General features: G+C 40.6%; 1 protein-coding gene across 14 annotated transcripts in view; it reads right to left on the reverse strand.

The window, feature by feature from the left end:
• atxn1a (ataxin 1a) overlaps positions 1-24,512 on the reverse strand; it is a 309,041-nt gene that overhangs the window by 143,584 nt on the left and 140,945 nt on the right. The window contains exon 1 of one of the 14 annotated variants that reach the window (XM_059945545.1): positions 7,334-7,627. The exons of the other annotated variants lie outside the window; for them this stretch is intronic. The gene's annotated coding sequence lies outside the window, so the exon portion shown is untranslated. Of the gene's footprint in view, positions 1-7,333; positions 7,628-24,512 lie in introns of those variants that run through there. 14 annotated transcript variants of the gene reach the window in all.

Below are 24,512 nucleotides of genomic sequence, written 5' to 3' on the forward strand. Positions count from 1 at the left end.
AATTGAGGTATCAACACTAACACAGTCAGACTGCTAGAGGAAGGATTTCAGCCCAAAACAATGTCTTTCTGCCTCTGTGGATGCTGAGTTTCTCCTGCAGTTTTCTAGTCTATAATCTATTATTTGTGTTCTTGTGTCTCCAAAGAATAACACCTTCCTGAGAGACACCAGCAAGTTTGTGCTCTATTTAACTACTGCCAATTCCCCAGGAAAAAAGCCTCACCAATACTCGTAATGAGCTGAGGGCAGATCGATGGGGTACTGTGATGCTCTGTGACACACTGCATCCATGGCACTGGCTATCAGATGATAGCATGGCCCCAAAACTGAAATCAATGCGAGTAGACCACCTCTGTTCCCTGCCTCTGCTTAACAAGATAAAATCTTATGGTGTTACGGGAAAGATACTGGCATGGATAGCAGAACTGCTGACAGGCAACAGGCAGCAAGTGGGAATAACGAGGCCTTTTCTGGTTGGCTGCCAGTGACTAGTGGTGTTCCTCATGGGTCAGTATTGGGACCACTGCTTTTCACATTGTTTGTCAATGATTTATATAGTGGAATTGATGGCTTTGTGGCAAAGTTTTGCAGATGATACGAAGATAGGTGGAAGGGTAGATACTGCTGAGGAAGCAATGTAATTTAAACAAATTGGAAGAATGGGCAGATGGAATAGTGTTGGGAAGTGTATGAGAAAGCATTTTGGTAAACAATAGAGATCTTCCCCGCTATTATCTAAGTGGGAAGAAGATTCAAACATCAAAGATGCAGAGCGACTTAGGAGTCTTATGCAAGATTCCCAGAAGTTTAATTTACAGATTGAGTCTGTGGTAAAGAAGGCAAATGCAATGATGGCATTTATTTCAAGGGGAATAGAATATAAAAGCAAAGAGATAATGCTGAGGCTTTATAAGACACTAGATGGGCCGCACTTGGAGTATTGTCAACAGTTTTGGGCCCCATATCTCAGAAAGGATGTTTTGTCATTGGAGAGAATCCAGAGGAGGTTCATGAAGATGACTCTGGGAATGAAGGGGTTAACATATGAGAAACATTTGGCAGTTTAGGGCCTGTACTCACTGGAATTTAAAAGAATGCGAAGGAGATCTCATTGAAACCTACCAAATGTTGAAAGGACTAGATAGGGTGGATATGGAGAGGATTTTTCCAATGCTGGGAGTATCCAGAACTCGAGGGCACAGCCTCAAAATTGAGGGGCGATCCTTTAGAACAGAGGTAAGGAGGAATTTTTTTTTTAGCCAGAGAGCAGTAAATCTGTGGAATACTCTGCCACAGACTGCGGTGAAAGTCAATTCCGTGTGTACATTTAAAGCAGAAGTTGATCGCTTCCTGATTGGTCAAGGCAACAACTGATATGGCGAGAAGGTAGGTGTATGGGGTTGAGTGGGATCCAGAATCAGCAATGATGGAATGGGCTCAATGGCCTGGTTCTGCTCCTATGCCTTATGGTCTTATATGCTAGTAACAGACCCCAAACTCATTGCAAAGCTGAAGCTGGGTCTCTCTCTGCCCGTCAAAGAAATTACATCCCATTAAGTACTCCTCATCATACTTCCGACTTGTAGGCTACTCATATTCAGTAGCTCAGCATAAATCTTTAATGTGCTCCAATTTAGCGTCAACACTCTGGTTGATGGCTATATCTGAAAACAATAAGACACACTCATCATCCAACTGCTAGTTAGCTACTCTAACAATGTTCCTCTTTTAAACTATCCACTTCTTGTGCCATTGCTATGTCCTTTTGTAGGGAGAAGGGTACAGCTATGGCACAAGAAGAGGATAGCAAACTAGTACACTGTTCAACAAATACGGCTGGTAAATCTGAAGAAAATGCAAGTGTGGGTGAAAATTGGATCTGAAAAGAAGAATTAGAATTAGATACATGGATTCTTCATTTTCAGTGTTTCAACTCTACTACCCAAAAAGGTCAGCACCTTCTGCTTAAGGTTTGAATATACCTGGGCACCTGACTTCCTTTTGATTGTTTCTCCTGCTTCTGGTTGAAGACCTTCCCTTATCACAAGACAGAAGCAAGAGTAGTTGTGAATCTGTGACTGTGTCTGGATTTGGATGACACAGTTGAATTTCCAGCAGCGTGTTCAAGCTACAAGAAGTGGATAAAACTTACAAAAAGTGCAAAAGTTAATGAGGTCGGAGTGATGCATCTGAGATGCGACTGAAAAAAATTATCAGTCAGTGGGTAATGGGGCTGTGGTGAATGAGTTGGAGATCAGCAATGCATCTGATGGTGACATTCACAGACCTTATTCAGTCTTTGCAAATGTTTGATTCCAAATCATCCACATCTTCCTTTGCTCATTGACTCTCTAACAGCATAGCTGGAAATCATTTAATGATCTCAACAATTTCACGTCAAACTCAAGACCTCCAATATAGTGCTCAAAAATCTTGGAGCTCTCTTTAGTAGTTCCACATTCTCTTATTCTTTACTGTTTCAAAAAAAAAATCATTCTAACTTGTAAGACTACCAAATGCTCAAACTAAAATGCACCTTTCATTTAAGAGGTGCAGACAGGCTTTGTGCAGGTCAGCTTTATCTGGTGGCACCAACCCATGGCAACAAGTTACACCCAATCAACAGTGTAATTAGAATTCGCTAGATACTGAAATCATTAAAATTACATTGAACCTGTGAGCATGCTTATATCTAACTTGTTATAAAATGCTTTCACCATAGTTTAATATTAGTCAAAAAGACATTAAATTTGTCAGCAACACACACAAAATGCTGGAGGAACTCAGCAAGCTAGGCAGCAACTATGGAAAAGAGTAAACAGTCGACATTTTAGTCCAAGACCCTTCATCAGGACTGCAAAAAAAAGAAAAGGATGAGGAATCAGAATAAGAAGGCAGGGTGGGGTGGGTAAGGGAAGAATAAGTACAAGGTGGTAGGTGAAACCAGGAGAGGGGTAAGGGTGAAGAGCTGGGAAGTTGAGATGAAGGGCTAGAGAAGGGGAAACTGATAGGAGAGGACAGAAGGCCATGGAAGGAGAGCATCAAAGGGAGGCAACGGGCAGTTAAGAAGATAAGGTGAGAGGTGAAAATGGGAATGGGGAATGCGAAGGAGAGAAGGGTTGGGGGAAATTGATGTTCATGCCATTAGGTTGGAGGCTACCATGTGCTCATTCTACTAAATTTGTCAAATGACATTTCAAGCACAAGAGATCTTTAAGCTACTAATCGTACTAACATTTTAATGAAATCGTGGTTAGCCTTTCAGAAATTTTAATCTGTGCGTGGATTGAATGAATGGAAGTTTGTAGCATTTAGTTAACTCATCCCACTGAGCAAACATCATGGACATGTCTCGAAAGGACTCAATTAAAGTGATTTCAGTTTAATCTGCCAATTCATGGAAAAAGGCATATACCAAAAATACATAGTGGATTCCGGTTAATTGGGACACATCTGAACCAGTACATTTTGGCCCAATTCGCCAAAATTTCATGGAATTACTTTAAAAAGGTACTGTTTTACTGAGTAACAAATTATGTATTTAAATGAAATACAGAATAAATTAGACCACCACAAACACTACTACAGTACTATAAAGCTGTGTATTAGATCCTAATAGTTATCCGGAACGTATTCAGTGTACACAGCTGTGTTCTTTTGATTGTAAATGAACAAAATCAGTGCAGACATTTAGTGCAGATGGTAGACTGTCTTCAAACACTGCTTTTGAGGATGCATCTTCCAAATCTTCCTTTTAATTGTAACATTTAAGGTGATTGTTGATACCTTCAAATTCTTCATATTTCCTAACTTTAAGTAGTGAAATAGTTTCATTTTCACTACTGGCTGCCTCTGACTTTTCCAAGCCTGAATAAAATGAATTTATTTAAATCTTACATCCGTCCCATAACTTGAGGGAATAAAAATATTTGCATTATGACTCCTTTGCAATGTACAGACATGTGAATTTGTAAATCTAATGGCTTGTAGAAAGAAGCTGTCCCATTGCCTGGCTTCAATCCTTAGATACTGTTTGCCAGATGGAAGCAGCTGAAACAGTTTACAGTGGGGTGACCGGAGTCCCTGATGATCTTCTGGGCCTTCTTTATGCACCTGCTGCTCTAAATGTCCTCAACAGGAAGAAGTCACATCCACAGATGCAGAAGGCTGTCCATACCACTCTCTGCAGTGCTCAGTGATCAAGGTTGGTGCAGTTCCCATATCAGACAGTAATACAGCCAGTCAGGTTGCTCTCATGGTGCCCTGTAGGAGGTCTTGAGGATTTGGGAGCTCATGCCAAACTTCTTCAGTCGTCTGATGTGGAAGAGATGTTGTTATGCTTTTTTGCCACACAGTCAGTGTGCATAGTCCAGGTGAAATCTCTGGTGACGTGTATACCGAGAAATTTGAAACTACTCGCCCTTTCAACTGCAGACCCATTGATGTTGATCAGGACGAACCTATCTATGTTCCTCCTGTAATCTACCACCAGCTCTTCTGTTTTTGGACATCGAGGGAGAGGTTGTTATCTTGACACCACCATGTCAGGGTGTTAACATTCCCTCTGTAGGCTGTCTTGTCACCGCTAGAAATAAGGCAATCAATGCCATGACGTCTGCAAATTTGATCAGCAGATTGGAGCTATCAAAGCAGTGAATGCTTGAAACCGCAGTTAGCAAAACAGTTCTGAATTGTCTTGCTGTTTATTACTTGCCAACTATCAGTGACAAAAATCACTGCTTTTGAATATTTGAATACACACACACGCAAATGACACTATTGAAAAACTATTTGCAGTAAGCATGGTGTAGCGTCTAATGGCTGCATGATGTGTACGCGACTAACACTAGGTAGAAAATGTTCAGCAATGTTCCTGTTGTTCCGTTGTTTAAAAAAGGCTCTAAAAGTAATCCGGGAAATTATAGGCTAGTAAGTTTGACGTCAGTAGTAGGTAAATTATTGGAAGGAGTACCAAGAGATAGGGTCTACAAGTATTTTGATAAGCAGAGATTTATTAGGGAGAATCAACATGGCTTTGTGTGTGGTAGGTCATGTTTAACAAATCTATTAGAGTTTTTCAAGGAGGTTAACAGGAAAGTGGATGAAGGGAAGGCAGTGGATGTTGTCTACATGGGCTTCAGTAAGGCCTCTGACAAGGTCCCACATGGGAGATTAGTTAAGAAGATTCAGTTGCTAGGAATATATGGTGAGGTAGTAAATTGGATTAGACATTGGCTCAATGGGAGAAGTCAGAGAATTGTAGTGGAGGATTGCTTCTCTGAGTGGAAATCTGTGACTAGTGGTGTGCCACAGGGATCAGTGCTGGGTCCATTGTTATTTGTCATCTATATCAATGATCTGAATGATAATATGGTCAACTGGATCAGCAAATTTGCTGATGATACAAAGATTGGAAGTGTAGTGGACAGTGAGGAAGGTTTTCAAAGCTTGCAGAGGAATTTGGACCAGCTGGAAAAATGGGCTGACAAATGGCGATTGGAGTTTAATACAGACAAGTGTGAGGTATTGCACTTTGGCAGGACAAACCAAGGTAGAACATACAAGGTAAATGGTAGGGCACTGAGGAGTGCAGTAGAACAGAGGGATCTGGGAGTACAGATACAAAATTCCCTAAAAGTGGCGTCACAAGTAGATAGGGTCGTAAAGAGAGATTTTGGTACATTGGCCTTTATAAATCGAAGTATTGAGTATATGAGTTGGAATGTTATGGTGAGGTTGAATTTGGAGTATTGTGTGCAGTTTTGGTCACCGAATTATAGGAAGGATATTAATAAGGTTGAATGAGTACAGAGAAGGTTTACAAGGATATGCTGGGACTTGAGAAACTGAGTTACAGAGAAAGGTTGAACAGGTTAGGACGTTATTCCCTGAAGCATAGAAGAATGAGGGGAGATTTGATAGAGGTATATAAAATTATGATGGGTATAGATAGAGTGAATGCAAGCAGGCTTTTTACACTGAGGCTAGGGGAGAAAAAAACCAGAGGACATGGGTTAAGGGTGAAGGGGGAAAAGTTTAAAGGGAACATTGGGGGGGGCTTCTTCACACAGAGAGTGGTGGGAGTGTGGAATGAGCTGCCAGATGAAGTCATAAATGAAATGCGGGCTCACTTTTAACATTGAAGAAAAATTTGGACAGGTACATGGATGACAGGTGTATGGAGGGATATGGTCCAGGTCCAGGTCAGTGGGACTAGGCAGAAAAATGGTTCGGCACAACCAAGAAGGGCCAAAAAGCCTGTTTCTGTGCTGTAATGTTCTATGGTTCCAAGACTCCTGCTCCAATTAAGCAAAATACTGTCAAAAATAAACAAAAGGAATCCCAGTTATCTTCCTGATTTGTTTTTGTTCCTTAAGAGTTCTCCCAAATAAGCAACTGCCCCGATTAACTGATGGCCCAATTAACCAAACTGCACTGTGGCTTCTTCACAAATACAGATTAAACTTAGTCAACTTAGTTCCTTCAACAACACACACAAAATGCTGGTAGAACACAGCAGGCCAGGCAGCATCTATAGGGAGAAGCGCTGTCGACGTTTCGGGCCGAGACCCTTCGTCAGGACTAACCGAAAGGAAAGATAGTAAGAGATTTGAAAGTAGTGGGGCGAGGGGGAAATGCAAAATGATAGGAGAAGACCAGAGGGGGTGGGATGAAGCTAAGAGCTGGAAAGGTGATTGGCGAAAGTGATACAGAGCTGGAGAAGGGAAAGGATCATGGGACGGGAGGCCTCAGGAGAAAGAAGGGGGGGGGGGAGCACCAGAGGGATCACTCTTGATTGTTGCTCTTGAGAACACTGCACCTAACCTGCACATTTATCATTGACAATTTTTCAAAAAGACAAAAGATGAATACTTTGCCCAAAAAGCCTCAGTCAAGAATGAAACTGACAACATTCTTTCCTAGCATTTTACCGATCATACTTTAAAATTATTAAATTGGTTTTTATAAAAGCTACCGGAAAGGCCTTGTCACACTGACCTGAACTGATACTGAAAGCCATTTGGCAATGAGAGGTTTCAAGAATGACCATGAGTAAACAAGATCCTTATATCACAAATGGCAATTTCAAACAAACATGCTGACAAACATTAAACTACAAAGAGTCTCAAACTAAAAGTGCATTGAAAGCATTTATTTTCAATTATAAGAAATACATACTTAATATTTAGAGATTTTCTTCATAACCTCAGAATGTAATTACATTTTGTACACAAATAGCTCATGAGCCTCATTTGTGAAATGGAGGAAGCACATCAACAAATTTAAACATAGCAAGCACCTATAAACAGCAATGAGATCATGATCAGATTACCTGCTCTGATCGAGAGAAACACTGACGAAGGATAAGGCATAATTCTTTATTCTTCCTCAAAGTAGTCCATGGGAGTACTTTACGTCACGTTGGTGAACAGATAGAACTTTGGTTTAATGACTGAACTGACACAACCTCCAACAGTGCAGTGCTCCCTCAGACCTGAACTAACCTTCCCTATGTACACAGAGACTGAAGACTTCATGTACTGTCTAGAAACAGCACGTTTATAGTGTAATCTCCACCAGATGCATACAAAACCATAACCACTTTAAATATCGCTGCTTATATCTCTCCCCATACGCATTAAATTCTGTTTTTAATCTTTGCACTGTCAGTTCATTCTGCTGAAACAATACACCTTCCCCCACAATGAGTCATAAATGCACACTGCTTTAACCATTAACGTGTAGGTTAACTGATACAATGTATTAAAAGATAATTTTAGGAGGCATTTCCCTCATTTTATTTTTGCTTGATTTTTAAGCTATTTTTTTTCCATTACTTTTTTCCTTGCATCTTATTACTGACCTCAGTGTTCTCTGAATCATTGACACTTTCTGTAGTAGATAGTACATCACAAAGAAAGCTGTTTGATAGTTCCTCCACTGCCTACTCCACTCACACAAATTCAACTCAATGTTGATCAGAAAATATACATTCTGATCACAAACAATGGAAATCTGAACCGGAGGATGCCAGAAAGACTTACCCTGTAAAATAACCAGTATTTCATCTTGTGACTTCACTCATCAATCCAAAATATTAATTCTCTCCAGAAATGCTCCCCAACTTGCAGTATATATATTGTTTTTAACTGCACACTGAATATGATCCTTTTCCACAATTTCTCACCTTGTCTTATTAGTTACATAAATCTACTTTGCTTCACTTTTTACTATTTTTATTAGATTAAACATTACTGTCATTGCGCCGAGTACATTTACAAAGCCAATGAAATGCAGTTAGCATCTAACCAGAAATGCAAAGAATACTGTTATTTACAAAATAACTGCAAATAAAAAGTAAGTGCTACAGTACACAAATATATAAGTACTGAGACAGTACAATATGGGTGCAATACTGCTTAGCGCTGTGATGTGAGGTTCAGCAGGGTCACAGCCTCAGGGAAGAAGCTCTTCCTGAGCCTGCTGGTGTGGGAGCGGAGTAAAAAGTCCAAGGTCAGGGTGAGATGCATCCTTGATAATGCTTTTCACCCTGCCTAGGCAGCATTTATGGTAGATGTTCTCAATGGTGGGCAATTGGGTGCCAATAAACTGCCGGGCAGTTTTCAGCACACGCTAGGGTGCTTTGAGGTCGGATACAGGACAATTGCCATACCACACTGAGATGCAGTTGGTGAGTATGCTCTCAATGGTACAGCAGTAAAAGTCCGTCAGTATCCTGGGACAGAAGTGAGCTTTCTTGATGCTCTGCAGGAAATAAAGGCGCTGTTGCGCCTTTTTGATCAGAATGGAAGAGTTCAGGGACCAGGTGAGATCCATTCATTTGCAATTCTGATATATCTCTGATTAGCACCGATTCTCCTTGGAGCAACACTTCGAGACTTCGTGGTTTCAGCTAAGTATCCCAAATCTATTAACCAATATCTCAACAAACCATTAAGTCCCAGGTCTATAGTCAAAAGGCCATGGGCATTTAGTACTGAACAAAATCTGCACCACAGTTTTGTCTGTTTTGTCTTCATTCGGTTAATACAAGATGCATTCCATTGCATTGTTACTGCAGCTCAACGTCAGCATGTCTACTCACATCATAAGTACACACCATCTTACTACTTAGCTTATGTTATTAGAAATACAAATTTAATATAAAAGACTGACAGTAAATCAAAAGACCATAAGATATAGAAGCAGAATTAGGCCATTCAGCCCATCAAGATTACTCTGCCATTCCATCGTGCTGCTTTATTATCCCTCTCAGCCCTATTCTCCTACCTTCTCCCATACCTTTGATACCCTAATTAACCAAGGACATAAATATGTCCAATGATTTGACTTCAACAGCCATCTGTGACAATGAATTCCACAGACTCACTACTTTTTAGCTAAAGAAATTCCTTCTCATCTCTGTTCTAAAGGGATATCTTTGTATTCAGAGGTTATGCCCTTTGGTCCTATATTCCTCCACTACAGGAAGCTTCTGCTCCATGTCCACTCTATCTAGGCCCTGTCAGAGGTACTACCTCGCCCTGACACCCCATACACTGAGGAGGAGGAGATACAGGCACTGTTGTCAGAGAAACACCAACTGTTCGGAGCACACCAGAACTATCCCACATCACAAGCAATAGATGCCTTCGCCAGCGCAAGACGGAAAGTGCAGAAGAAACTCCGTGAGATGCAGGATGTCTAGTTCAGCAATAAGGCAGATGAGATCCTGGGTTACGCAGACAGTCATGACACCAAGCGTTTCTATGACGCTTTGAAGGCTATGTATGGACCTCGGTCCTCTAGCTCCACCCCCCCCCCCCCCCCCCACCTCAGTGCAGATGGGACTCGGCTGCTGACAGAGAAAAAGCAGATTTTGGAGAGATAGGCTGAACACTTCAACCACATCTTCAACTGCCCTGCCGAAATCAATAATGAGGCCATTGCTCGCCTACCTCAGGTGGAGATCAACCTGGACCTTGACAACCTCCCCACAGAAGAAGTCAGAAAAGCCATCAGGCAACTTTCTTGTGGCAAAGCACCAGGATCAGATGCAATCCCTGCTGAAGTCTACAAAGCAGGAGGCCCATTCATGATGCAGAAGCTGTCTGAGCTCTTCCAGTCTATGTGGAATGAAGGAAAGGTCCCGCAACAGCTGAAAGTATAGTCCACATCTACAAGAAGAAAGGCAACCGCCAGTCTTGTGGCAATCACCGAGGCATCTCCCTCCTCTCCATAGCTGGGAAGATCTTGGCTCGCGTCCTGCTTAATCACCTTCTCCAACACCTTCAGCAAGGTCTCCTCCCAGAAAGTCAGTGTGGCTTCCGTGCAGAGCGTGGAACTGTCAACATGATATTTGCTGCACGCCAACTCCAGTAAAAATGTCAAGAGCAGCACAGTGACCTCTTTGTGACCTTCGTCGATCTGACCAAGGCATTTGATATGGTCAGCAGAGATGGCTTATGGAAGATAATGGAGAAGTCTGGCTGCCCTAGCAGGTTCATCACGATTGTTCGGCAGTTCCACGATGGCATGATGGTGAAAGTTTTGGATGATGGTGACGAGTCAGAAGCCTTCCCAGTGACGAACGGTGTGAAGCAAGGATGCATTCTCACCCCTACACTCTTTAGCATGGTCTTCTCTGCTATGCTCACTGATGCCTTCTGCGATTGTCAGGATGGTATACACGTCAGATACAGGACTGGCGGTGGGCTATTCAACCTCCGGCATCTACAGGCTGTTACAAAGGTAAAGGAGACCATCGTCAGAGACCTCTTATTCGCTGATGATTGCACCCTCAACGCCAGCACCGAGCAGAAGATGCAGTGAGAAATGGACTACCTCTCACGAGCCTGTGACTTTGGACTTACAATCAGCACCAAAAAGACTGAAGTTATGTACCAGCCCACACCCGGAAAACCCTACCAGGAACCACACATCACAGTAAAGGGGCAGAAACTGCTGGCAGTTGACAGCTTTTCTTATCTGGGCAGTACTGTATCACAAGCGGTGAACATAGATGCAGAGATCAGCAACAGAATTGCCAAAGTCAGTGCCGCCTTTGGGAGACTCTGTGAGAATGTATGGGAGCGGAGAGGACTCAGCCTTACCACCAAGCTGAAGGTCTACCGAGCAGTGGTTCTCACCACCCTCCTCTATGCCAGCAAGACCTGGACTGTCTACAGCAGACATGCTAAACAGCTCAACCACTTCCACTTGAGCTGCCTCCGCAGACTTCTCCACGTACGATGGCAGGACAAAGTCCCAGACACAGAGGTCCTGGAGCGGGTCAGCACCCACAGTGTCGACACCCTCAGCCCAAGCCAGATGGATTGGCCATGTCGTCAGGATGTCTGACAGTCGACTACCAAAATAGATCCTGTATGGAGAGCTGAGCCAGGGCAAGCACTCAGTTGGAGGGTAGAAGAAACATTTCAAAGATTGCCTCAAAGTGTCCCTCAAAGACCTCAACATCAATCCCAGTAGCTAGGAATCGCTTGCTCTGGACCGCCCCACCTGGTGGAGCAGGACCACTAAAGGAGCGTATGCAGCAGAAATCAGACGCACCGCAGAGGCTCAGAGGAAACGCGTCGCATGCAAGGCTCGAGCTGCCTCCACTTCCACTGCAGCACCTACCCTCATGTGTCCCTCATGTGGGCGAGCTTTCAGGGCCCAGATTGGCCTCACCAGTCACCTCCGAACCCACAGTCACAAATCCTCCACCTGACAGAAGTCGTGGTCGTCTTCGACTCTGAAGGATGAACAACAATCTAGGCCCTTCAATATTTGATAGGTTTCAATGAGATTCCCCCACCACCACCCCCATTCCAGTGAGGACGGGGCCTGGTGCCAATCAAACACTCCTTATACATTAACCCTTTCATTCCCAGGATTATTCTCGCAAACCTCCTCTGGAAGTTTTCCAAGGCCAGCACATCCTTTCTTAGATAAAGGGCCCAAATGACACAAAGCTGGGTGGCAGTGTGAAATGTCAGGAGGATGTTATGAGAATGCAGGATGACTTGGACAGGTTGGGTGAGTGGGCAAATGTATGGCAAGTGCAGTTTAATGTGGATAAATGTGAGGTTAAGCACTTTGGTGGCAAGTGGCAGGAAGGCAGATTGTTATCTAAATGGAATCAAGTTAGGAAAAGGGGAAGCACCATGAGATCTAGGTGTTCTTGTACATCAGTCAATGAAAGCAAGCATGCAGGTACAGCAGGCAATGAAGAAAGCTAATGGCATGCTGGCTTTTATAACAAGAGGAATTGAGTATAGGAGTAAAGAGGTCCTTCTGCAGCTGTACAGGGTCCTGGTGAGACCCCACCTGGAGTATTGTGTGCAGTTTTGGTCTCCAAATTTGAGGAAGGACATACTTACTATTGACGAAGTGCAGTGTAGGTTCACAAGGTTAATTCCCGGAATGGCGGACTGTCACATGTTGAAAGATTGGAGCGACTGGGCTTGTATACACTGGAATTTAGAAGGATGAGACGAGATCTGATTGAGACATATAAGATTATTAAAGGATTGGACACACTGGAGGCAGGAAGCATGTTCCCGCTGATGGGTGAGTCCAGAACTAGAGGCCACTGTTTAAGAATAAGGGGTAGGCCATTTAGAACAGAGATGCAGAAAAACTTTTTCACCCAGAGAGTGGTGGATATGTGGAATGCTCTGACCCAGAAGGCAGTGGAGGCCAAGTCTCTGGATGCATTCAAGAGAGAGTTAGATACAGCTCTTATAAATAATGGGGTCAAGGAATATGGGGAGAGGGCAGGAACGGGGTACTGACTGTGCATGATCAGCCATGATCACAGTGAATGGCGGTGCTGGCTAGAAGGACCAAATGGCCTACTCCTGCACTACTGTCTATTGTCTAAAACTGTTCACAACACCTCAAGTACAGACTGATCAATGCTTTATAAGACCTCAGAATTATATCCTTTCTTTTATACTTCAGTCCTCTCGAAATGATTGCTAACATTGCATTTACCTTCCTTACCACAGACTCAACCTGCAAGTTAACCTTTAGGGAATCCTGCAAAAAGACGCCTTTGCATCTCTCACAATAGAGATTCCACCAAAGTGCATGGCTATGCACTTCACTACACTAAATTCCATCTGCATCATCTTTGCCCAGTCTCCTAATTGGTTTAAGTCCTTCTGCAAACTCCCTGCTTCGACAACACTACCTGTTCCTCCTCTCACCTTTGTATCACCCATAAATTTGGCCACAAATCCATCAATTCTATCATCCAAATCATTGACATGAAAAGAAGCAAATCCAACACCAACCCCTGTATTACATCACGAAACACAGGGCAGAAAAGGCCCCCTTTATTCCCAAGCCAATCTTCTGTCCATGCTAGTTTATTTCCTGTAATACCATTGGCTCTTATTTTGTTTAACAGTTTGTGTGCAGCACTTTGTCAAAGGCATTCTGAAAATCCAAGTAAACAACATCTACTGACTCTTCTTTGTCTATCCCGCCTGTTATTTCCTCAGAGAATTCCAACAGCCCCTTAATGAAACAATGCTGACAATGGCTACCTTATCATGTGTCTCAAGTACCTTGAAACTTCATTCTCAATAATTCTTCATTTTTCAACCACTGAAGTCAGGCTAACTGCCCTACAATTTCTTTTTTTCTGCCTCCACCCTTTCTTAGAGAGTGGAGTGACATCTGCAATTTTCCACTCCTCTGGAACCATTCCAGAATCTAGTGATTCTTGAAAGATCGTTACTAATGGCCTCTACAATCTCTTCAGCTACCCTGAGGTGTAGTCCATCTGCTCCAGGTGACTTGATTATCACCAGACCTTTCAGCTTCCCAAGCACCTTCTTCTTAGTTCTTATTTGTGCTCTGACACTGCCAGTGTCTTCCATGCCAATGGCTGACACAAAATACCTACTGAATTCCTTTACTAGCAGTTTCTCACAGTCCAATGTCCACTCTCACCTCTCTTTTACTCTATCAATATTTGAAATATCTTTTGGTATCCTTTTATTGAGTCTGTCATACAGCTTATTCTCACTCAACAAATGTCCCTGCCTAATCTAAAGACATATAATAAAATAGAACACTGTGCTTTGTGCATTGTTCAAAAATTAAATCTGGAAACCTGAAATTTTACATGTATATTTAGTATAAGTATTTTATAAAACAAAGACAACTTAATTTTCCTATTGAAAATTGGCAATTTTTTTTCAGATCTATTTTTAAAGGTACTAAATATTTGGGTAGCCTGACTCAAATAGTTTCGGTCTACCTGAACCACAAAAAGAAACTAAAAATCTGTGCATCGAGTTACTGTGGGGAAACCAACTATAGTTTAATAAAATTTAATGAATAGATATGAGAAAGAACCAAGTTTAGCAAGATACCAAAGAAATATTATTACATTAGCCACTAACAGCAGGGTTTTTTTTGGATTTCTCTGGTAGAATGGCGAAATCTTTCCTTATTAATTTACTTTTGGCAATAAAGTTAAAGAAAAAACATGATTGCCAATCCACAGCATCATCAATTATTGTTTCATTCTTGATGGGGGTGGGTGGGGGCTTTTAAACACTCTTTAAATGTGGAGACATCAACAAGTAACATTGATCAGGGAAATACAAAGGGAAAAAGAAATTCTAAACAATTGTAAACTTGTTCTCTGGGATGAACGCACAATGCCCACTAATCAGCCATCCAAACATTAGATAGAATATTGCAAGTCCTCAGATACAGTATTAAATGAATAGGATTTGTGCCTTAAACCTAACTGGAAAATTTCAACAAATACTACCAGAAGACACTAAAGCAGATGACCTCAAAGCCTGTATAAAGCATCACTATTTAGTAAAATGTTAAGTAATCACTCGATAACTAATACGTGAGCACATTTGACAGGCAATCCACCTAAGAGAGTTTATTATGAATTTACTCAAATTAGAAAATGGGAAAATTTAACACGGATACCAAGTATGAATGATTTTGATGCAAAATTTGGGCTGAATTGTTACATCATTTCATGATGAGGCAAGTTGTAAGCTGTTTAGCAACAACAAATCTCACAAAACGGGCCATGAATAACAACCTTTTGAAGCTTCCCAGACCACCGTACACAATAGATCTACTGACAGTGTGACAGCCTTTCTATTTCTATGAGGCTTTCTATTTTCCTGGTGGGTTTTTAAATTCTGTCACCACCTGGCGTGCTATCATAACCTTGATATTCAGGAACTTGGATCCACCAATACTATACAACTGTATAAGACTGTGAGTTTAATTACGTGACTGAAGCTACAATAATGACTGGTAACGCTGTTGGTGAAGATATCAGTTATCCCATCTGACCTACCTTTTCAATTCAAGCAATTTCAGGTGCCTGCTATGTGCATTTTCAAATACGATCAACGAAAGTTGTTACCTCTTAATCTTGAGACCCAACCTGCTCAGTAATTGTAAAATTTTGAGAGTTGGAGATACAAATAATTTACACAAAATGCTGGAGGAACTCAGTAGTCAACATTTTTGGACTGAGACCCTTCTTCAGAATTTCTCATGTTTATAAAAGTAATGCACATGTTTTTATACAGTTTTTTTTAAAAAAAACATGTATTCTGAGGTACTTTGCTATTAAAATCAGCTAAATTGTGCAAAAGGTACAGATCTACTAAAAGATAAGCACATTAAATGCAATTCTTGCATACACATTTTCAGCATGCATCTCTTATTGATAATTTAGTTAAACCACATAATTTTAACCCGTTAGTTAAGGAATATGTATAGATTTAATTTACAATGTTCTGAAGCCTGATTGCAGGGAAGTATATGTAAACATCATAGCTGTTAGCATAATAACCAGAGCAATGCCAGGTATAACAGCTAGTTTCTAATAAAATCTCATTCCACAAAGAAAGGTGTCCATTTGTTAGCACTGAGCAACTTGCAACAATTTTCAATCTACTTTGACCTTCAGAAATGCATACACAGCAGATAGTGAAATGATTAATATGCAAGTGCTCAAAAAACATCTGAGATATCAGCTTCTGCTATCAAGAAGATCTAAAGTTCATGGATATCAAATTAGAAGGTATTACCCAACCACTGAGAATCTAATTCAAAATTTGACCTGAAAGTATTTGCTCCTCTCAACAACCTGCAAGTATAAAACAGAAAAGGATACAATGGGCATTTGATAACAAGACTAACCAAATCAACAGTCTCTAACTCCAAAAACTGAAAGGCAATCAGGTTCAGTACAGGAAATACTTGTGCCAACAGCTCCGATGAATTTGATTCCAGAAATGAAAGGGTTACCGTATGAGAAACGTCTGGCAGCTCTTGGGCTGTATTCCCCCGAGTTCAGGAGAATGAGGGGAGATCTCATAAAAACATTCCAAATGTTAAAAGGCCTGAACAGATTCGACACGACAAAGTTATTTCCCATGGTAGGGCATTCTAGGACAAGAGGGCACGACTGAAGGACTGAAGGATTGAAGGACATCCTTTTAGGACTGAGATGTAGAGAAATTATTTTAGTCAGAGGGTGATAAATCTGTGGAATTTGTTGCCACGAGTGGCTGTGGAGGTCAAGTCATTAGGGGTATTTAAGGCAGAGATAGATTATGTTCTTGATTAGCCAGGGCATCAAAGGATATGGGGTGAAAGCAGGGGAGTGGGGATGAATAGAAGAATTGAATCAGCCCATGATTGAATGGTGGAGCAGACTCAACGAGCTGAATGGCCCACTTCTGCTTCTTTATCTTATGGTCTTATGATCTATTCTACAGATTTATACGTCAAATAAGGTATTAGTACATACTGAGTACTGATATGGGTGGAGTAAATAGATAATGGACTCAGCTTGGCTGGAAGTAATGGACAGCAAAGTAAACACCATATGGAAGGGAGATGTCCAAAGTTCCCAAAGGAGTTTCTCCTGAATAGGAAAGTAGTATTGCTGCAGTTGTACATGACATTGGTAAGGCTAATATTATGACATAATTTTTACCCTGATGTAACAATCAGTATTGTTCAAAACTTTTATCTTTGTACTACAACATATTGAGAGAAGCACCTTCTTCCCATTCTGCACTAGATTTCTATGCTAACTTTCCCAAATTTCAAATTCCTACTGTTCAATTTACATTTCGCAGAAGTAACATTGTATTCTGTAGTGACTTGTTTGATCATTACACACTGAACCATAAGCAGTGCTGTTTTCACACATTTCATGAGGTGACGTACCAACATTTGAATTTCAGAAGAAATACAACTAAAATTTCCCTGATATTCTTGCCAACATTTAATACTCCAAGGTATAACTTTTTACAAGGCACTTCAAAAATGCAAATTATTTTCTTACTTTGATCTCATAAGGGCATCTGCTGGGATACCTGCTGATTTTGGAATCCAAAATCAAGAGTTATAAATATAAAATAGCCACAAATGAACCAAAAGTGGAATGAAAAAAATACTCAGAGCAAATAAGAAATGGAAACAGATGCAGACCATTCAGTTTTCATGCCTGCTACTTCACTGTGAACACAGCTGATCTTTTACCTCAGCACCATTTCCTGCACTGATCTTTGATTCCTGTAATATGTAAATTGATCTCTGGCTTAAATACATTCACAATTTGAATCTCCATAGCCCTCTTGGGATGAAGTCCGAAGACTCACTAGTTATTGGGCAAGAAGTTTCTTCTTATCTCAGCGGTGAAGCCAGGTATGTAAAACATCAATTCTGCACGCGCACACACCCCACACTTCTCTGCAACTTAAATCTGATTTGTTTTTCTCCCTTTCTGATGAAGAATCTTCAACTTTCTAAAGCTGCATCACCCATTGAGCATTTTCAGTACTTCCTGTTTTCTGTTCCAGATTTTCAAAAGCTTTTTCTTTAATTTTAACTCTACATCTATACTATACAGCTCTGTGTAAATCTGGAACTTTTCCACAAAATTATCATTCATTCTTCCAAACTGAAGAATAAACATGCCCAGACTGCTTTCTAGAAATCAATCTGATCAACCATAAGTACAGTACTCTGCAAAAGTCTTAGGCACCTTAGATTTTTCTTCAGTACTAGTGTCACTAGAAAAGAGCAAGTTTTAGATTTCAAAACATTTATTTTCCGAAATAACAAATTGTTGGAGAATTTTTTTGTATTCCGTTAAAGAACGTAACATATTAAGTAATAGACCACTTTCCAGATAAAAACTTGATTACTTTGTAGGTCAAACACAAGGAAATCTGCAGATGCTGGAAATTCAAGCAACACACACAAAATGCTGGTGGAACACAGCAGGCCAGGCAGCATCTATAGGAGAAGCACTGTCGACGTTTCGGGCCGAGCTCCTTCGTCAGGCCGAAGGATCTCGGCCCGAAACGTCGACAGTGCTTCTCCTATAGATGCTGCCTGGCCTGCTGTGTTCCACCAGCATTTTGTGTGTGTTACTTTGTAGGTCTATAGACCAGTGTATGATTAAACAAAGATAACAAACAGATCAATAACAAAGAGTTGAATGAACTGAACTGATGAACTGAAATAGAAACAAGCAAAGAAGGAATCGAATTGGGTGAAGGATAACTAAACTAGAAGGTGAGGGTCTAGCAGCTGTGACAGTTTAACTTTCAAATCATCAATTCTTACCATGGCAAAAATAAGCATAGCAACAAGACACATGGTATCATCCTGCATCAGCTATTTTACAGCAAACAGGAGTTTCAAGATGTGCTGAACAAACTTGTCTTAAGAAGTATAATGAAACGGGCAAGGTTGTGGACCTGAAGCGCAATGGTTGGAAACTGAGTGCAGCAGATAAGATATACAAACTGATGTCTGATCAGTCCCAACTTAATTCTGCAGCAGGACAATGAACCCAAGCACATCCCCAAGGTCATGTAGAACTATCTTTACTGAAAAGAACAAGGAGATCTGCAACAGATGATATGGTCTCCACAGAGCCCTGATCTCAACATTATCAGGGATGTCTGGAATCCATCAAAGATCCTCACCACCCAGGGCATGCTCTTTTCCTGATGCTGCCATCTAGTAGAAGGTACAGGTGCTCAGGACTCACACCACCAGGTTCAAGAATAGTTACTGCACCTTCACCATCAGGCTCTTGAACAAAAGGGGATAACAACACTCATTCTATTTCCAATGTTCCCACAACCAGTGTTCTCACCTTAAGGACTCTTTATCATGTTATTTCATACTCGTTATTTTTTGCTATTTATTTATTTATTTATTTATTTTTCATTTATCCTGTTTAGTTATTGCTCTGTAGATTCGTTGAGTATGACAAGAAAAGAATCTCAGAGCTGTATGTACTCTGATTATTTTTACTTTGAACTTTGCTATTAGCCATTTTCCTATAACACTACATTTACTACAACAAAGTTAAACTATCTATAATTTTTATAGTTTCCCACTCCTCCACTTGAATGATGGAGCAATATTGCTCTCTACACTCAATGCTTAGTACATACATTTCAAGTACTGAAATATTGAAACATCAATTAAAATGAAATACCAATAAACTTTAAGGATATTCAGAATGATGCCATTCAATAGACTGATCTATTCTAAAGTCAAGAGGTACACAAACATGCTCATTGTTGCATATTAAATTCCTTTCGATTTTAAAACCATAAATCATCCAAGATAGTCAAACTAATGACTTAACTAGATAAAAATTTTTGTGAATCACATCAGATTCTGAAATCTGAAATTCAATTTGGTTTTATCAGTCTTCATTGTAGTGCATAGGTGTCAAACTCAAGGCCCGCGGGCCATATCCGGCCCGGCGTACAATTATATCCGGCCCGCGAGATCATTTTAGATAGATCTATTATTTTGATTATTAATGGCCTGGCGATATGAAGCCTATGATTGAAAGTTAATACCAATCATAAAAATAATGCTTGCTTAGCAGTCTTCTTCATAAGAAACGGAATTTGTGAAGTGAAACACTTTGTAGTTATAGCAGAGACTGAGACACATGAGAACAGGCTGAAAAAACAGAGGCAATGAAAGCTGCGTTCGCACGCGCCCGACTGATCCGGCCCGCATGAAGCTGCATTTTGCCCAATCCGGCCTGTGACCTAAAATGAGTTTGACACCCCTGTTGTAGTGGAAGAACAACCTACACTCAAATTAAAGTTCAAAGCTATAACTGTTGAAGAGAATCCAATTTGAAAGTACACATACAGTTGCTAACAAAATTAAGGGTTCTTTATCCGAATGCAAAAAAAAACTGAATTGACACATTTAAGGATAAACTGGGTTGACCTAATCACAACAAAAACAGCTGCTAGGTGGTCAAAGCTGGAAAATGAATACTCCAGAGAAAGTGACATTTCAGAACACTATAAATAGGAGAGTAGGTCATTCAGCCCTCATGAATCTTCCAGCATTCAGTAAGATCATGGCAGATCTCTTAGTTCAGTGGCACTTTCCTGTACTAGTTTCATTTCCTTTGGTATCTAAAAATCTATCAGTCTCCAATCTGAATATACTAATCAACTGTGCTCCAAAACCCTCTTGGGTAAGCCTTCCAAGATTCTGAGTGAAAGAATATTTACATTTGTTTTATTTCATTTAAAGGACATGAGCTACACAAGCTAAGCCAGTTTCTTCCCCCAGATGGATTTCTTAACACCCTGCTACCACTCAGTATACATGTACTTCTTGTTTAAAAGCCCTGCCATACCCCCCACTCACAGACACACTCAAATCCACAAATTCCCTTCCATACCCCCCGACTCACAGACACACTCAAATCCCTGAATTCCCTGCCATATCCCCCCCACTCACAGATACTCAAATCCCTGAATTCCCTGACTTACGCCCCTAACTCACAGACACACTCAAATCCCTGAATTCCCTGCCATGCTCCAACTCACAGACACACTCTAATCCTGCACCAGTCACCTTCCCATCTTTTCTTGCTGCTGTTTCAAATAATTATACTACTAATATTATTATAATAGTGCTGGAAACATTATGCTGTCTTACATAAACATACACCTCACACTTTATGTCAATCTTCAGGCCATGCTGCTCAGGGACTTGTGCTAATATTATGTTGTGACTGTATGTGCTTGATCATAACCATATGTGCTGTGTGTGATTATATGTACTGTGTCTTGCAACTTGGCCCCAGAGGAAACATTGAGCTATATACACGTGTATGGTTGAATGACAATAAACTGAAATTTAATTACCAATCACTTATTGCTCGAGCAGATCTAGGCTTGGAAGGTGCTGTCAAAGGAATATTGGCAAGCTGCTGCAGTGCATCTGTGGAAGACAGCTCCTGTGCAGTGAGTGAATGGTTATGGGTGGGCTGTCATCAAGTGGGCTGCTATGCCCTGTATGAGTGTTGCTGAAGCTGTACTCCTTCAGGAAAATAGAGAGTATTCCATCACAACCCTGGCTTGAGCCTAAGATGGTGGGCAGGTTTTGGGAGTTACTCACCACAGGATTCCTACCCAACGGACCTGCTCTCACAGCCGCTCACTGTACAAGGCTAATCCAGTTCAGTTACTCACACAATATAGTGATGCCATTGAATGACAGGGGGATATCCTCATTGCCCAAATGGCTAACCCTTTACTTAGAGACTTGTGTCATCGACTTAAAACAGCCAAGAGAAACATCCACTCTACATTTACCCTGTTAATTCCTGTGAGAATGTTGTACATTTCCATGAGAACATCCCCTTCTCAGTGCAAGAGAGAAAAGGTACATCTACTGAATTTCTCCTGTACAGTAAACTCACCTCCTCAAAAATTAATCTTCTGAGTCCTTGCTGTGCTCCCTCCACCACGTATATCTCACCTTAAGTGGCAAGATCAGATCTGGACATAGTATTCCAAATATTATCTCAGCAGAGATCTATACAATTGAAACAAACCATCTGTATTTTTTTATTGAACCCTCTTACTATTAAGGCCAATATGCTATTGACCCTAATTGCTTCTGAACTTTATGTTAACTTTCAGGACACTCAGGTCCTCCTGATCACCAGCATCTTTCAATCCCTTATCAAGAGGCTTTTCAGTTACTAATTAAGGAAACTCCTGGAAATCATAATTAAAATTTCAGACTAACTTTACTGTTGAATATTAAAACTTCTTAGAGTCACATATCAGAAATAAAAATTCAAAGTTCTACAAATGAACCTGTGGAAATTCAATGCTACGTAAAAGCAAGCATAGAGCCTCCTTTAATCCCCTCCCCATGGCAGACATTAGTTTCTTGATGACATGTTGTGACAAGGCCACAGGGAAATGCACATCAATGCATAAAATTTGTATCTGTTTAAACAATGACCATTTAAGTCAATCTAAGTGAGGAAATATACCTCAGCAAGGAGTGGAAGAGGAAAGGGTAATCTTTGTTCTGGCAATTAGATGATACACTTGCCAAGCTACTTTAATTCCACTCAGTATTTTTACATCAGTACTTCCCATCTTCTCTGAATGAAAGCCCAATTTATTCACAATCAATAAAATAAGCATTCCCCAAAACTTTAGTATTTATCATTGGCAGTTTGGTGAAAGGGATAGGGCAAAAATATCAAAGGGATTACATCATGATATCAATGTATGTGCCACTTTGGATGTAAGTTGTAAATTTAATTTTAAAAAACCCAAATGATTAAAAACTTGATATCACCAAAAAGACTAAAGCTTTATAGTACCTGCATCTTGACCTGTCTTCCAGATAAAATTAGTCAATTGAACTCTGGTAGGATACACTCATAATAAAACTATGCCCTATACATAACAATAGAGCACAACCCAATTATGAACAGACATAGTTTGCAAGAACAGCATGCATGAATATATGAGAAATTGTGGAAATGTCAGTACTGCAACATCATTGCTCTGTAAAACTGATAGCAAGTTCTGTGCACACGTACAACTAAACTCTTGCATGCACAAGCATGTTCAATCCATACCTTAAGACATGAAAATTTCTTTTTTTTTTGAATAACAGCAGGGAGAATCTGCTGTTTCTTAATTGCAATCATCTCTGTTGCAATTTCTTAATTGCCAATCCACCCACCATAGATCCATTTTGGAGACAATACACAGCCAGCACATGAGGGATATCCTTAATCACATTGTATGATAGCACCACCATGCTGAATAGGTTATATTCAGAATGGATCCATAGCTAAAAACAGGTGATCCAGAAGGTAGTAGTGTACCATGCAGCAGTTGCAGCATCAGGCACCATTTAAAATATTATGTTTGCTACGACTTGGAACAATATACAAATAACAGAAGCTAAGGTAGAGCTGAGCAATCCCACAACCAATGGATTGATCAAAGCACTGCAAGCCTGCAACATTCAGCCTGGAGCAATGGTGGACAAGGAGGAGCCTTCTTAAACATCCAAATCCACAGTTATGGCTAAGTTCAGTAAATATGCAAAAAAGACAAGATCAGAGCCAAAAGTACCAACTCTATGATCCATCAAGATCTCACCTCAACACTCCATTAGGAGAACCAAAAGACTGAAGTTTAAGATTATCTGCACCCTAACTCATTTTCCAGACAAGATTAGAACATATTTCTAAAGAATCCTAAACTTCACTGAAGAAACATTTAACAAAGATAACATCCATTTCCAGAACTCAAATTTAGTTATTCTTTTTTTTCTATTCTGGTAGCAGTAATTCTATTTATTATTACGTGCCAGTATCAACCATACTGGAAATTAAATACTACAGTCAGGAACAAAGTTACATTTTCATAGTTTCCTATAATCATTAGACAGTAATGATGTTAGATAAGATTATAAGATTAACTTTCTGTTTCACATGGACATCAAAACATTCAGTGAAATGGGTCATTTGTGTCAACAACCAACACTGTCTGAGGATGGGCTGAGAGCAGCTGAATAGTGTTGCCATGCTTACAGTGCCAACAGAGCATGCCCACAACTAATGAATCCACATCTTAGGTACGTGGGAGGAAACCAGAGCACCCAGGGAAACCCACACGGGCACAGGGAGAAAATGTACAAACTACTTAAATTTGCTAGTGGGAATTCAACCCCAAATCACATTGTAGGTACAGTGTCTCAGAGTTCATGAATGCTGGTGCTCTGTAAGATTGACATAAAGGATTTTTGAATCAACTCAATCTATTCCACTTCTTACCAAGAGGTGGTCCAGCAATATTCCACTTGTAGAAGTGAAAGCATTCTACAAAACAAGCCACAAACAGACAAGCTATTCAAGTAAAGTTTAACCACAAGAAAAAAAAACATGGGAAAATGGTCAAAGTTATATCCTGCATCAAAAGATAGAACAGATACCTTTCAGTTCATCTTCAATGTCAACAAGGTGATGGAGGGTATCGATAGTACTATTAACTCAGTAATGCTGTTCAGGGTCTGCTGAGACCATTTGCCTCCAGCTTCATTAAGCCCAAATTCAAAGGGCTGAATTCCAGAGGCATGTTGACAGTGACAACACTTGGCAGAGCATG

Source organism: Hypanus sabinus, chromosome 20, assembly GCF_030144855.1.
Source record: "Hypanus sabinus isolate sHypSab1 chromosome 20, sHypSab1.hap1, whole genome shotgun sequence".
Classification (NCBI taxonomy): Eukaryota; Metazoa; Chordata; class Chondrichthyes; order Myliobatiformes; family Dasyatidae; genus Hypanus; species Hypanus sabinus.